The 15,429-nt window shown below is 46.2% G+C and overlaps 1 long non-coding RNA gene across 2 annotated transcripts; it reads right to left on the reverse strand.

The window, feature by feature from the left end:
• Positions 1-12,097: 12,097 nt before the first annotated feature.
• Positions 12,098-15,228, reverse strand: LOC106014445 (uncharacterized). 2 transcript variants are annotated; one of them, XR_001185773.5, is made up of 3 exons: positions 15,105-15,228; positions 14,401-14,441; positions 12,098-12,234 (listed from the first exon to the last, which is right to left on the reverse strand). It is a non-coding gene; the product is annotated as an uncharacterized lncRNA (long non-coding RNA). The 2 variants fall into 2 exon arrangements; XR_002398446.4 differs by having other exon boundaries at positions 12,187-13,056.
• Between the last annotated feature and the right edge of the window lie 201 nt (positions 15,229-15,429).

The raw sequence follows: 15,429 nt of genomic DNA on the forward strand, positions 1-15,429 counted from the left end.
TGGTGTGTCTGAGGCTTCTTCATGGGAGGTTTCGTAGTAATAGTCAATTAATTCAGTCTGTCAAACAAACAAACCTCTAAATACTTGGAGATTAGGAGCTCCCTAGTAAAAAATTGCAGGAAGAAAGGAAGAGCGCCCGGTCGTTACACCGGCATTTAGCTACTCAAAGTAAACAGGTAGGAGAATACAGACAGACAGATAGTAAAACACTTTGTGTTTTGCATGTCAAGGTTCTGAGAGAGCTCTGTTGATGTGTACCCAAATGCAGAGGAGAGGAAGAGCCTTATCATCTGGCCAGACTTCCCTACCTAGGGCTCTTATTTGAGGGTTTTACTGTTTGTGGAAACTGTCCCAGGCAAATACTGTGCCTTATTTGTTTAGAGCTGTTTTTTTGGAAGAGGAAAGATGTAATCAGCAGACAATCTGCTATAATGTGTGACTTGGCAAGGAGGCATTCTCCACCTCTCCTTTTGATGGTGCTCCACAGTGCAAAAAAGAATGAAAGGCTCATTGGGCTGCAAATGGGAAATGAGTGACCACGAGACTGAAGATTAACACAGCTCAGGCATTTGTTTGTATGGTGCCCCAGTTCAGGTCTCTGCTCCAGCCCTCTGCTTTATTTTTTAAGTTTCTGGATAAAACCATTATCTGGCCTTCTTTCCCTGTTTTCATTAATCTTTCTACCACAAGAGCTTCAACAGAGTACAAACTACTTTTGTTCCCCTGGAGCATTAAAGTATTCCCCTGGGAAGTAGGAACGTGGGTTCAGAATTCCTCAGGCGAGGAATAAACTCAGGCTCTTGACTGCTGAAGAAACGCACAAAAAAAGAGGATGGTGCCGCTTCCCCTGTGTTCTGAATGCCCTGACTTGGATCCATGAAGACCATGAAGCTTGAGGCTCCAGGCATTCCTCTCCGAGCGTGTAGCCTGCTGCCCTGCTCCAGGCAGCCGAGCACGCTGCTATCAGTTGTGTAGGGTTCTGTTTCAGGGTACCTGAAGTGCTCAGGAGGTGTGAACCCAAGCGTTGTGCTACTCACTGCTCCGAACCCTCACTGGGATCCAGCTCGTGGGCCGTACAGAAGGCATGCGGCCACAGTGCTGAGAGATTCAGGATGCCTTCTTTTCGGTTTATTAAAAGCTTTGGGGATAAAAACAGCCAAACCTGGGACACCAAAGAAGAATTGCGTGTTGTTTCGTGTGTGTGGATGGTTTTGTCAAACATGAGCCTTCACAGTTAATCTCTAGATGCTCTTTTTTTTTTAATTATTTTTCCCAATCTCCTACATTAAAACAGAGAAATATACAAAAATCCATTGCCTTGATATTAAAAGACATGGTGTAAGAAGCAAAGGAAAAAGGAACTAAAGCTAAAAACAAACAAAAAAGAATATAAAACCATATGCTTCTCCGCTCCTCAGATTGCTCTGAATTCAAAGGACAGAAGTTGTTGTTTTAGAAAATAATGTACCTTGGATTATGCGTGTGTGTATGTACATAGAAGAAAGCTTTTTGAGTTGACTGTTTTAGACTCTTAAAAAAAAAAAAAGTAGTAATATTGAAATTAAGTGGATCTTAGGATTTTTTTGTGTGTGTGTGTAACATTGTTATTGCACCTTGAGTTTGTCTCATCACAGCTGCCATGAGCAGAGAACAAAAAATGCTCAGAACTTTTTAGACTCTGATAATGACTGTAATTAGCATCACAAGGCTGTGGAAATTGCAATATTCCCTAAAGGTTTCTTGTCATTCTCCTGTGTTTCTGCAGTGGAAATGGAGATTTTAAAACAGGGTATCTTCTGTGTTTGGTGCTGTCCCACTACTGATAGTATTCCGGCCTCCATGGATGTGTGAATCCGTTCTTAACACTTGTGTCAGGATCAAATTCCTGAGCTGGTCTGTGCGAAAGCTGCATCCTGCCAGAAAGTAAAGACCCTGCTCCTAAACAGCATCCGTTGTTCAGCATCCAAAATGAAGCCTTTTTCTTTATGGTGTGGTCAAAGCACGTAGCGTGGGATTTTCTGAGCTGGTGAAAACGTTAGTAAAAGAAAGCGCATTTTAAAGTCCCAGCATGAGAACGTTTTAATCAGGAGTTCGGTGATGTCACAAAGTAAATTATTTTTACCCTGATGCACGTGCCGGGGCTGGGTCAAGCTGCAGCATAAAGGCAGCATTATGGCATCATGGTGCTGACGGATTTATTGGAGGCCTCGCTGCAGAGGCCGGCCGTGTTGGAGGCGGATGGGCTTCGTCGCCGAGCCTCCACCTGCAGCACGGAGCCATCAGTCCTCAGCCCGTGCCACTGAAAAGCCCTTGTGTTCCCGTCCTTCTTTGTTAAATTTGGGTCATTACCTGCCGTGGTGCATTCATTCCTGAGCTGAATGTTTTTGGCAGCCCCCAATCTGGTGCACACACCGAGGGCTGAACCCCGGAGCCGGGGGGTGCTGCAGCCCCAGCTGGGGCACGTCCTCTCCCCTGGGGATGGGGCACGGAGAGGAACCCAAAGTGTTCCCGACTTGGCCAGAGCAAGGTCACCACAAGCTTCTGCGACCCACGTTGGTTTTTATCCTAGATAAGCCCTTGCTAACAAATCTCCGAACAGGTCCCAAGTTGAACTCGAGTTCAGTCTCAGCATCGGGTTATTAATAACAGCATTTGCTGTTGTCACCACACGTTATTTATTACATATGGTTTGCCTTACTCAGCCTTCGCTGGGTGAGAAGGGAACAGTGTGAGTTGGGCCGTCATCCAGGACCCTGCCACACAAATATCATGTCCAGTAAATGTAAATGTTGCCATGTTTAATACTTTGTGTTATTGCTATTGTGATGGGAGTCGAAGGAATTTGGGTCTGAACTGTGGTACTTCGCACAGACTGAGGCAGATTGTCTTCGATGACTGACCAAAACCGGGAAGAAGACAGAAATGCCATCTCCTTTGAATTAATTATGAACCACACAGCTCTTGCTATTATCTGTTTACACATTATTGGCCTTGTGATGTGCTGGTGAGAGATTTCCTTTCACTGTCTGGTCCAAATGTACTTTAAGTCCAATTTCATTTAAAAGACTGCTCGCTTTACTTGTTGAAAGGGTCATTGTGTTAGTTATTACAGTGTTTTCTTTGTGCTCGCTTTTCCCAAATTCCAGTAACTATTTGGTAGAAAAGTTTGAAAGTGAACTTTTGATGCCTGTGAAAGCTGCTTCATTGACTTTATTGACTCCAGAGCCTGAAGTTCTTTATCCGCGGAGATCTTTAAAAGGACACTAAAAAGTTTCAGCCAAAGCTTATAGAATTTGGTACTTATGGTTAAGTATTATAGGCCCAATGCTGTTCCCATGGAGACCTAAAGGAATTTTTCCATTGAATTAAGTGGTAGCAAAGCGTACCCTTTATTGAGTGGGATAAGGAGTAAACTGGGGAACTCAATTTGTTGTTACCGGGCTTGTTTGTGTGCTTGCTCTTCCGTCGAAAGAAATAAGCCAGGAGAAATTACTGATATTTGCATTGTGATTCATCTGCTTTCCGCTCACCCTGTGTGTAGATAAGGCAGTGTTTGTGGTTTCAGAGCAATAAATAGCCCGAGAGGCGAAGGCAGAGCTCTTCGTTTCACTCATGGCTCGCACCCACCTCGTGGGGAGGTCAGCAGTGCTGCCCCTGGGCACCATCAGCAGGTCCCGAGGTGCTGGGGGCTGAGTACCACCCGCTCGTAAGGGCACTCGTGTAAATTTATTAAAACAATAACTTATTAGCGGTGTAATCCCAATTACTGAATGCTCCAGGAGTTGTCCCAAGTCCCTGGTGGGCCCGGCCACATCCCCGTTGGGCGCAGCGCTCCGAGTGAGGTCTCTGCCTGTGATCATGACACGCCTAGGGCCTCGTCCTGCAACTACTGCCTCTGAAAATCCCTCGTAATTTACTTGGGAAGAGAAAACAGAGGCCTAACGTTGTGCAACATGCTGCTCAATTTTATTTATGCATCCGTTTTTTGGTCGGAACTGTGAGGAAATCCAAGGCTACTGAAGTCAACAGATTTCTGATTGATTCGAATGGGTGAGGATTCGGTCTATAATGAAGCCCTTTCATTTTGGGTCACTGTGAGATTTCTCATGTTCCTTTTCAGGGCCGTATGACACATTCACTCCATCCTTGCCTGAAACAAAGGGAAATTATACTATCATAGTCTCCCTTTAAATATTTTCTATTTGACGGCCTACTGAAAAGGCTCCAGAGGCAAATTCTTGGTTTAGAAGTTGCTATTTATGCCTAGACACATCTGAATGTCGTTACGCTGTGAATGTTCTGGATTGCTTGCCATTTTCTTTGCAGAGATGTACGAGTCTAGAGAGAGAGTGCGTTATTTTAAATTAACTCGAAGTAGGCTTTAACCGTCTCAGGGTTCTGCTTGTTGCAACTGGCTCCCTTGATAAAAATACATTACGGCACAAGCAGCACCACAAGTAAAATCCGCGTGTATTGGTGTTATCAAGCAATGGGAAAATATGTTTGCAGTGCGTGGCGTTGGGCTCTTAGCACACCGATACTGGAGGTGTTACAGCCTCGCAGACCTCTGGTCATGGCCAGAGCCAGCACCGTGGCCTCCTTCCAGGGGCTTTCGGTCCCAGCCTAAGGGAGGTGATGACAGGGACTGCAGTCAGGCACACAAGTAGAAGGAAATAACAAAGTGATAAGAACCGCCAAGATAGTTGGCTCGCTGTTCCTAATCAATTGTCAAACTTTTTAGTAACTAAATAGACAAGTTTGGCAATTCGTACACTTCATTGGAAAATACATACAATTACAGAGTTGTGCACACCTGAGGAAAGAACCCAGACTGTCCTCAGGATGTTTTCAGCTCAGGAAACAGGCTACACGGTACGGTTTTCATAGAGCAGGTGATTTCCCTTCCACCTCTATTTTTATGCGGTTCAATAGTTCTAAAAGCAATCCCTGAAGTGTTCTAGAGTACCAGAAATTAAACTGCTGCATGGTTTGTTCTTTCTTAGAAACTGAACCTTACCAAGCAGACAGCAGTTACGGAGGACCAACATGAGCAGCCTTGCTCTCATCCCAGCTGTACCTCTGAAGCTCGCACCTCTGCTTAAAGAAGGATGGACTCCAAATTCTTGTAATTAGCCTGCCGTGGTGTCTTGTGCCTATGTTAACTGGATGTGTTAAATACCGAATTCTCTAGACTTTTCTGAGAAACAGATCCGTGTCAATCACAAGACTTGTTGTCCCTGAATTCAGTGGGGCAGGGCAGGGCTCATGACAGGGTTAAGGAAATGCTGGGCATTTGTGGGTTCAAATCTTCAAGTTGGCACAGCCGCAACATGTACGACACAGAGCAGTTACCTGTGGCATCAGGGCAGCTTGGGAACTCGAGAGAGGATTTTGGGCAGCATCTTCAGGGACGTTTCACCTCCAAACCTATTAAAATAGAGGTCAGCTGTATACAGGAGAAGAGGGAAACTCCTCGGTTTTACATCACCGCAAAGCGTGCCAAATGTCATTAGATATCTGCGTATCAGTTTATCCAACTTAATTGTCTTGCTGCTGACTGCACGGTTCCATTCATTTTTAAAGGACGCAGAAAACACTTCAAGTGAACGATCAAAGGAGTATTTTATTCTTTTCACATTCAGAGTGTGGAGCCTATGAAACATTTATGCAGGAAATGAAATATTAGGGCCTGACAGATATCTCCAACGTCACTGCGTAAGCAGGTTATCTGGAGATTTCTAGTACAAACAATCCAGCGCTTTGATGAATACAGGAGCAATGCCATTACAGGACTTTGGAGGTAGGATTGCACTGGTTCCAGTCACTTCAACAACTCTAATAAAGCCTGAAAATTAATAATCTATTAAAATGGGTGCTGGCAGTGAAATTTACATCTTTCTTCATCGCTGTGTTTCTTAACCAAAGAGCAACAGAGCAAAATTTTGTTTTACAGTGTAAATAGTATTTGGTTAGCAGGGGCTAGGGGTATGAGAAACACGTTGTATGGCAGCTTAGGTCATAGGGAATTTTGCAAGTAGATCAGGAAAATGTTGCGGTCCTGCATGGAGCTTGGTGGTCATAGCTTTGTGTTCGTCGTTGGTTTTGTGTATGCAGTTTGTCTGGGATTTTGACACTATTTCACTCAGCATTGTCATCAAAACGATGGAGACCCTCTCCGTTAGCTTAAGTGGTTTGGAGCTCTGAGATCTCCAACAGTAATTACATTGCTTCAAACGTCAAGATCTTCAGAAGCACATCACTTCTGCTGATATAAACCTAAGCAGCTTAGGCGATATAAACCTAAGTCGCTTAATAGCTTCGCGATGCCATATAACATACTGGGAATCTCCCCGCGCAGAGAATCTGATAGGGGAAATCTGAGTCACGGTGACAGCTTTACCAAACAGGAAGGCAGCGAAGTGAAGTGAGCGTGCGGGGAGCTCGGAGTAGGTGAGCTGCTGCTCTGCTATTTATAGAGGCGCCGAGAGGCTCGGAGACGGCAGCTCCAGGCGGGGACACTGCCGGGTGCTCCACGGAAATTATTCCTCTTCAGAGCTGCAAGAGAGACAGAATTTGTAGCTGGCATAGCCTCAGAGTGCCCTGATTGTACAAACACGTGGACGTGCCACAAAGGCGGCTTTTGATGAGAGCCTGGAGCGTAGCACGTTTTAGCCACGTGGACTGCTCAATTTTATCTGTCTGTTCCCTTGCGAGCTTGTTTTATTTCAACAGCGAAAGAATGAAATGATGCCGTGTGTCTTCTGAACCATCTGAGCCTTTCCACCACCAGCAGTTTCCTCTCATTATTATAGGCTGCAATTCCAGAACTAATCTGGCCCGGTTTATTCACTGCAAGATTCTCTCTCTTGTCGACCAATTCGGAAACTGGGGTTACGGGATGTGAACACAGGGACATTTTCTTCGTGCAGGACTTTGGTGATTACAGAACCCAGGTGTATCCCACTGACCACCAGCAGCCTGAGGTGTTGCTGGTGGGTGCTGGCCCCTCCAGTGGGGCTCTGGCGGTCCCTGCGCCTCTGTCCCTTCAGTCAGAGAGCCATACGTCCAATTTTCCTGATAGAAGGGAAAAAATCCAGTTAGAAGAAGCTATAAACAGACGTTATAATCCTGCTTCCAGGTTGGAAGTCTTGTCATGAAATATTTTCTCATGAAACATTTTCTCCTAAGATATTTCCCATCTTTCTGTCAGAAGAAAAAAAAAATAAAAAACACATTTCTATTCCTCAAGTCAATGAATCTCGCTCTGCCTCCGGCTAGAGCCGTGTGTCCATCAAAGGCCGGGATCAATGTCATGCTTGTTTCATGGATTCTGAATTGAGGACTTAGGGCCCGGCTCTGCGAGTCTGCCTGGCCTTAAATCCTGATGAGTTCTCCGAGCGCTGAAGGAGCTCATCACCTCGGAGGATCAGGCAGGTATTGAAGGCAGCGGAGCCGCTCTGAAGCCCATGTCACACGCTTAGAAAGGTCAGTTACATATTTACAAAAGCCCATCAGAGCTGAATTGTGCCCTGATTGAGATTACGCTGGGAGCCAGGCATGTGACCGTGTTGCTGTTTGCGTTATTCCCCGAGAAGGTAAAATTCAGGCGTTTATTTTCCCTGTTTTCACACAACACAAAGCTAGCAGGCTGATTTGTATTCAACTGCTGCATATTGAGGCTGGTCATCAGTCTTGTAAATGGTAGATAGGAGGAACAGCTACAGCAGAGAAATATTTCCCCTGTTTTAGCAGCGATTCCAGCTGTAGCCCTCCAACACCCGATAACCCAGAGCAGGAGCGATGTGTCCGGCGTCCTCTGCCCCACGCTTCCCGTTATTTATGCGGGGATGTGCAGCAGGGAGGGAGACGTGTGCAATCTCCATTCTCGCTCACAGGAATCGTGCACCTAATTCTCCGGGCATTGTACTGGAAATGAACGGGCGGGATGTGTTCTGCATCAGCAAAAAGGCTGCCTCATTCAGCTGGCAGGAGGACGTGCGCTATAACTTAGGAGGAGAGAAAATCGCTCTAAACGATTTCTTTAAACAGTCTGCTAGGTTTTTCCCTACATTTCTGCTGAGAGCGAAGATTCTGCAGCATTTTTTTTTTCCTCCTTTTTCCTACCCAATTGCTAACCTTTCAGTTGCATGCGTTTCTGCTGCTTCTAGCACTTTTCATTCTGATGGCAGTTTTTCATCTCCTCACTAGCTTATGGCTAGAGCAGCCCTTCTGACAGGAACTGTGGTTATTTACTCCCCAGAAAAATGATTTGCTCCCCGTCTCTCTCATCCTCAGGGGCAGGGTTTCCTCTTGTCTCCCCTCAACTGATCCATCCTCTGATTCCCCCACGTCACACAAACGTCTTCTCTGCAGGTGTAGACACCGGGTGACAGCACCTTTGTGAGATGTTTCCAAGTTATTCTTAGTTCACACCTTGCTTAAATCAGGCCTGAAATCTTCCCGGCTGGGTACTCAATTAATAAAGGCGCACTGGTGTGCACAGGCGTGATTACGATAATAATTCGGTGACTTGCTCCATCTGAAAGCTGCCGAAAGCTTCAGAGAAGTGCCATGAAGTACTTAATTAATTATTAATTGCACTGCAGAGACTCAAAACAAACGGGAGGAATGGACACAGCAAGTCACTAGAAGTCCAAATGCACGTGGGCTGCTTTGGGCCTGGGCTTGAAGGGTTGGCGAGGAGCACCTGGGTGTCATTAATTGTAAAAATCCTCTGTCCTGGGAGCAGGCGAGGATGCTGACCTGGTGACAGGCGGGGGAGATCTGTTCTCTGTAAGGAGTGGAAAATCTGCAGCAGGAAGGAGTGAAGCCAGATGTGTAAGTGCTGCTCAGAGGGGACGTGTCTGGTGGTGCAGGGAGCCGCGAGTGCTGGGGGCAGACACGCTGCGGGGCCGGGGGAACACCCTTAATGGGGAGCCCAGAGAGCATCCCGCAGCCTGAGAGCAGAGGCTGAGCGATGGTGTGGGATCTGAAGGGCCTGGAGACGTTTAATGCTCTGCTTCAATCTGTGTATCTGCCTGGGCTACGGAGGAGTAAATGCCCTGTGGTTCTTTCAGACGCTCCTCTGAGAGCCCTGTACACAGCGTGCTTGTTCAGTCATTATTCCTGAAGGGTTAAACTATAAACTGAAGTACCCTTAAGTGCGGAGCTGAAGTGAGGGTGGTTTTCAAGTACCCGGCAGTCTGACAGCGGCTGGAATGCAGGAGCTCCTTCCCCGCTGTAACCGAGCCCCTGCGCGGGGCCGTGGTGGGTGCCTGCAGAGCCTATCCACAGCAGCACCTCGGCCTCTGTCGGCCCCAATCCCTCCCAGATCGACCAGAGGCAGGCTGAGGACAGCCACCTGCCTGAAATAACAAGTGCTCTTTACATATTAAACCAAAAAGCCACTCAGAGTGCCACCGCTGCTTGGATTTTCCGCTTTCTGGGGACAGCGTCTCAGCCCTCGTGGGCTGTAGGGCTGCTCCAGGAACAAATAATTATACAGTGTCTGGCTGCCACACTGCTTGGACAATTCTTATGGTTTTTCCTATGTATGAGCATGTGCAGGTAAAACACAGCCTGCAGTTCACAGCCTCTAAATTCTACCAAAATCACCGTGCCTGAATCTGGCTCTGGCTGGGCATTCCTGGTAGGCAGAGGGCTGCGGGACGGGCGTGAGAAGTGACCCTACAAAGACAGGGGGAGCAGAGGTCCCCGCTGGCCATTTCCAGCTGCTGAACACGGCATAATTCAGCAGCTGTATTTTGCACCTGGTACTGAAACCTTCCTCGCATGCTGTCACCCCTCTGGTGGTTTTGTACACAGCAGTCCCTCCCCTAAGCCCTGCCAAGGGCAGGTGGCTGTGGCCCCACAAGGCTTGGATGATTTTGTGACTTCTCGCCTCCACCCGGGGCAGGACAAGCTGCCTTGTTCCTGGGGGATTAGTCCCAGACGGGGCTGCTTGTGAGCAGGGTGAAGGCACATTATCGGCAGCCTCGGGTCTCCTGTGAAATGCCAAAATGATCTTGAGATGGGAGATGAAGACAGCTTTTCCCTACAGCCCTGTGTACAACTCCTGCAGGCATTGTTAAAAGCCGTGCACAGCCTTGCTACTTCATGCAGGAGGCCAGGGAAGCCAAGTATGGATGGGATTATGCCTCAGGTTAGCCCCATCAGACATCAGTACGATCTCAATGCATCTACCAAAGCTGGCTCTCGGGTTGTATTCAGTGCAAAGGATGGCTTTCCTTTTCCATCTGGGGGTTAGTGCAGATTTACACTCCTAGCCTGAAGAATTACTGCTGGTGAGACTGCGTTCACCGGTACGTCCATGCAGATCGAGCAGTTTTCTTCCTTTATTTTTGGCTGCCTCGTCATTTTGGGGTTTTGTTTTTGTCTTCGGTCTGGCAGCTCCGTGTTGTAAAGGAAGTCTATCTGCCAAAGCACCTATGTAGCAGCACACTTCTCATCATGTTTGCTTTCCTTGTGCAGGATGTTTCTGACTCCTGGGATGATTCCACAGTTACTGTTCATTGCTAATTATTAATCACCCCGTACAAATTAAGTAATTCTTTCTTTGCAGCCCTGGGGATAAATTTGAGAACATCAGATTTATTTTTCCCAACTAGCATAGACCTATAGTTTTTGTGTTGCCCCTAGGTTTTCATACTGCAGACTTGGCCAGTCAAGCATGCAAAATCTGGTGAAATAAACCCCAGAGACCCGGTCTGAAATGTGCCTTTCACTGTCCAGACTTCTCTTCTGCCCAAACTCAACACACACGGCTTCATAATGATTAATTACTCTAAGCCAGGTAATGAAAAAAGTGGAATGGATGGACTCCACGAAAGCATACCCTTTAAAAGCATTACATTTATTTTCTTGTGGAGCAAACTGTCGGTAATCAAATTTCCATTACCCAGTGATGGGTGTGAACAGACAAGGAAAATACTGAGTCAACAGAATACCAATTAGAGATCTGCGAGTATCCTGCTGTAAATACGGCAAAGAGGTAAGGAGATATGTCCCCAGGAGGCTGACCTTCTAATGACTAAGCACGAAAAAAGTCCTTTTATTTTTCCTCCTCCTCAGCATCATCCTCTGCTTCGGGGTGTGCCAGCAGATAACCCAAAGGTGTCTGGTCAGAGCCTGTAGCAAGGATTTGGCACAGACAGACATAGCAAACAAAACTTTTCCCAAGTGTCCTCTGAAGACAGGAGGAAAAGGGTTTTGCTTTGTAAATTGGCCTAGTTGATCTCGCTCTAAAATTGCTCTAAAGTCACGGAAAAGCTTAGAAGTACAAAAAGTGCTGGATCTGTGGTATGTTTCCTCCATTTCCTCCTGTTCTGGATGCAGGGTGCAGTTACAGGTGGTTGTTGGTGCCGGCTGAAACCTTAACCCCTCATTGCAAAAACATGAGGAGCAGCAGCTCCGGGTGCCGGGAAGGAGGCAGCTTCATGTTCTCCTGACCCAGAAGACCAGGTAATCAGGAGAAGTAGTGCTCGATCCACCCCGACTTTGTTACAGCCGTCGTGCCTTTTTCAGTCACGCAACTTTCCTGGTTTTAAGCTCAAAACTGTCTGGCTTAGCTGCATCGCACAGGAGTTGTGAGATTTAATTAATATTAACGAGGCACATTATCGAAAGTTAGCTATATACAGGGGATTCTTTAAAAGGTGAAATCATAATAATAATGATCAGAGTGTCTGTGTTGCTTGGATACTGAGAGCTGTCCTGCTCTGCTCCTCGGTACTTGCGTTTCATTACAGTCATTTCCCCCCACCTTGTGGGAAAGGAGTTTTAAAAGAGAGAAATTATTCCATTGACAGTCCTGACTACAAAGAAAATTATTTTTTTCTGAGCTTTATTTCTTGGGAGAATCTGGTCTTAAGCCTGCCAGCTGAAGGCCACACAGAGATTTGTTAGCAATAGTCCGCTAAAGAGTCAAAACTGGCAGGCTGTCCCGGCTGGTGCAGAGCACGTTGCCTGTTTGTTTGCTTGTTTGTTTTGGGAGCATCTTTGAGCGCTCCTCATTACTCATTTTTCCACTCTTGTCTTCGGAATTTTTGGGAGCGGTTCCCAACCAGACGACGCATCTGCCAACCCATCCGTTTCCCAGCATAGACCTTGGCCATCAGTCTGCAAACGCGTGCCTCGTCCATTCCAGCAGCTGCACGTATTCCACAGCTTCAAGGTATGGCCTTGAAATAACACGACTGCATCCTCTTGAAAGACCTGCAGCACGAGTACACAAGCTTAAAAATAATCATGAGTGGCGTATTCAGCTAATCAGGAGTTCCGATTGTCTAGGTATCAAATCAGGCGTATTTAGTAGAATAAAGCAGGTAGTCACCACTGGAGCCTGATTACATTTTTTAAGAGTGCTGCCTGATTAGATTAAACTTTGTGCCATTTACGGCTGATTTGGAGTAAATGGGAAAAATCAGAGCTGGGTCCCAGACACGTGAGCTGGTCCAGATTTTGAGAATGAAAAATTCAGGACTCAAAAGCAGACCAGATCCAAGTTTTATACCGAGGCCCCTGCCTGCACAGTGTTCTGATTCACACTTCTGCAAGTCACAGCTCTGTGGTGTTCCTGGGTAGGAAACGACTGCGTGGTGCTGCCCTTTATGTAGAAATAAATGACTTAATTCTTAAGGACCCGCAAAGTCATGTGCCCTTGGTACGGAGTTCACTTGAAACAAAGATAAAGCGCCGAAACTCCGCGTGGTTTAGAGGTACACAGAAATATGCATAAGAAGATATTTCATCAGTTCCTACAGTTTGCGATCTGGCATCTTTGCAGGTTAGCACATGTACTCTGTTTAAGCCGTTTGATTAATTACATAGTACCAAAAACATACATATTTATAGCTTGCAGAATTAGATAAATTCTCCAGATGTGGCTTCCTTTTAGTCAAGTAGAGATGAATGCAGATCAAAGCCTTTGATCTTTACCCTGACTAAAACTCGCTGCTGACACAAGCCTCTGGAAAATCATGCAGCAAGGGGAGCTGACCACTCCGAGCTTTGATACAGGAGCAGCTGAAACAAAACCTGTGGGAAAAAAAAACTCCACGGAGGGTATGTCTATACACACCATTGAGCCTCTACTAGTGGAAGTGGAAGGCAGTAGTCAATGAACCCCTTCTCTTAAACAACGTCTTTAAATAGATTGATTTTATGCCCCAGCCTAGAAATGATTTAGGACTTTTCAGTGCATGCATATCCTCTGTGATACACAGAACTGGCAGAAAGTGTCATCGTGAGCTAGTTTATAGCCTCAATTAAGGCTATTTCCATTGCTCCAGATGTGTAAAGCAGACTTATAGCTGAGTTCCTGGTATAGTGAAATCCCTGGTGTGTCCTAGGATCAGCACTGCCAGCTCAACGATATCTTCTTCATGACCCTTGGAAAAAATGATGAATAGCCAGAGAACTGCAAACTCAGACCGAGCTCTGGCAGCGTGAATGCTTGAGAAGTTGTAGCCAGCTCGAGAGAGAGCCCAGTCTGAAACCCTTACCTTGTACCGTGGGCTGTCCCGGCAGCCGCAGCTGCAGAGCAATGCAGAACGCTGTGGGACACCTCTGCCTGCCTCTGCAGCTTCGTGAGCCACACAGCACGGCCATAAAACCACCCGGCTTTTGGGGGTGTTGCCGAGAGAGCTCTGACTCACATGGGGCCAGGGGCTGTTCCCTGAGTTGTCTCGTACAAATGACATTGATACTGAACAAAAAATCCACGTATCTTTTGGTTCAGACTTGCCAATATCAGAAAACAAATTTGAGGGCACAATGGACTAGGTGACCCACAGTGACCTGGACAAGGGCCTAAAACCTGCAGGAAAAAGGGTTATTAGTAATGAAGAAACGAGAGTGAATGGGCTGCTCGTCCATCCAAGGGCAAAGTATAAAAGGAAAAGGTAGAAAATCAAGTGCAGCTAGCAAGAGGCATCAGGGATAACAAGGAATGATTCTTAAACCCATTAATAACAGGAGGAAGAGCAAATTAAAGATTTGTCAGGTACCTCGTAAAGAGGAAAAGCTCCTCATCAGTGAAAACAAGAGGAGTTAAAGTCTTTTTCTCCAGTCTTCAACAAAAAGTAAACAGTGCATAAGCAGCTACCGCAATACTAACAAACAAACAAAAACATTTCAGCCTAGATTAGGGGAAAAACAGGTTAAAGAGTTCTTGGATAAATTGGAGCTTTTTAAATTGGCTGAGACTGATTTAATCCTAGAGTACAGGAAGAATTGGCTTTAGTAATCTCAGGAGTACTGATGGTGTCTGAATGCATGGAGGACTGGGGTGATACCAGGAGACTGATGTATTGCTTATCTTTAACGGGTGGGAGAGGTGAGAGGAGAAGGAGCAGGAGAATTGTACAGCAGGCAGCTTACCCTCAAAATCCAGGAAAATGCTGGAACAAATAATCACAAACCTGGAAAATAAGAAGATGAGCAACAGCCAATACAGATTTGCCAAGAACAAATCATGTCAAAGTACTCTAATTTCATTTTAAAGACTAACAGACCATGTGGGTAGAAGGAAAACATTAGATGTCAAATATATTGACTTCTGTCAGGCTTTTGACACTGGTGATATTTTGCTTTTTCTCCCCTTGTAGCATTTTCCTTTCTTTTATAATTCCTTTGAAAGATAATCTAGAGGAAAATTAAAATCTAACATTACCCATTTTAAAGCATCCTTTCAAGTTTAACGATCCAATGTAATGTGTAAAACACAAGGCAAACACCAGAATTGGTGAAGGGCACCAGGGTAAGCTTCTTTGTACCTCTCAAAAACTAATTTGGGGGGCTTGGATCACCTCTTAGATGGCAAGGTCCTCATGTCCTTGCTGCCAGTGAATGCACGGAAAGGGGAAAGGTTTCCCAGTGGTGCTAAGGTTTTGCTTTTCCCTTCCAGCTCAGCCTTGGATCCTCTACAAGGTATATCTGGGATCAAAGGGACATGTACAGCCCCAGAGGTTCTTGCTGCTCCTCACCAGCTGAAAAAGCTGGCCACCCTCAGAGATCGCCACCTTCCTCTGCAGCAATTCCTCTGTCTGGAATAAAGGAGCTCGGGGAAAAAATGAAGATGTTACCCATGTAATAATATTTCACAGCTGGTCAGTAATTTCCATCTCGATGTGTTCGGGAGATGCTGTGCCCTCTCCTGTGGAGGACAGCAGCCGGCTGGCCCGCAGGAGTTGTTTGCTTGGAGGACGGACATCCCAGGAACCTTTTACCTTCAGGTGGTCTCAGAAAATTCCCAGGTGGAGGTCATCTCATGCAGCGATGGCAGGTCTGCTGTGGACACATCCAGAGGGCATCCCCCCTCTGAAGATCAGTGTCTCAGCCCCTTCAGCCTGTTGGCCAAATAATGCCCGGACAGATAAAGTATAAAGCAAGACAGATCCTGTTCTAAAT

The sequence above is a fragment of the Anas platyrhynchos genome, chromosome 14 (assembly GCF_047663525.1).
Source record: "Anas platyrhynchos isolate ZD024472 breed Pekin duck chromosome 14, IASCAAS_PekinDuck_T2T, whole genome shotgun sequence".
In the NCBI taxonomy this organism is placed as follows: Eukaryota; Metazoa; Chordata; class Aves; order Anseriformes; family Anatidae; genus Anas; species Anas platyrhynchos.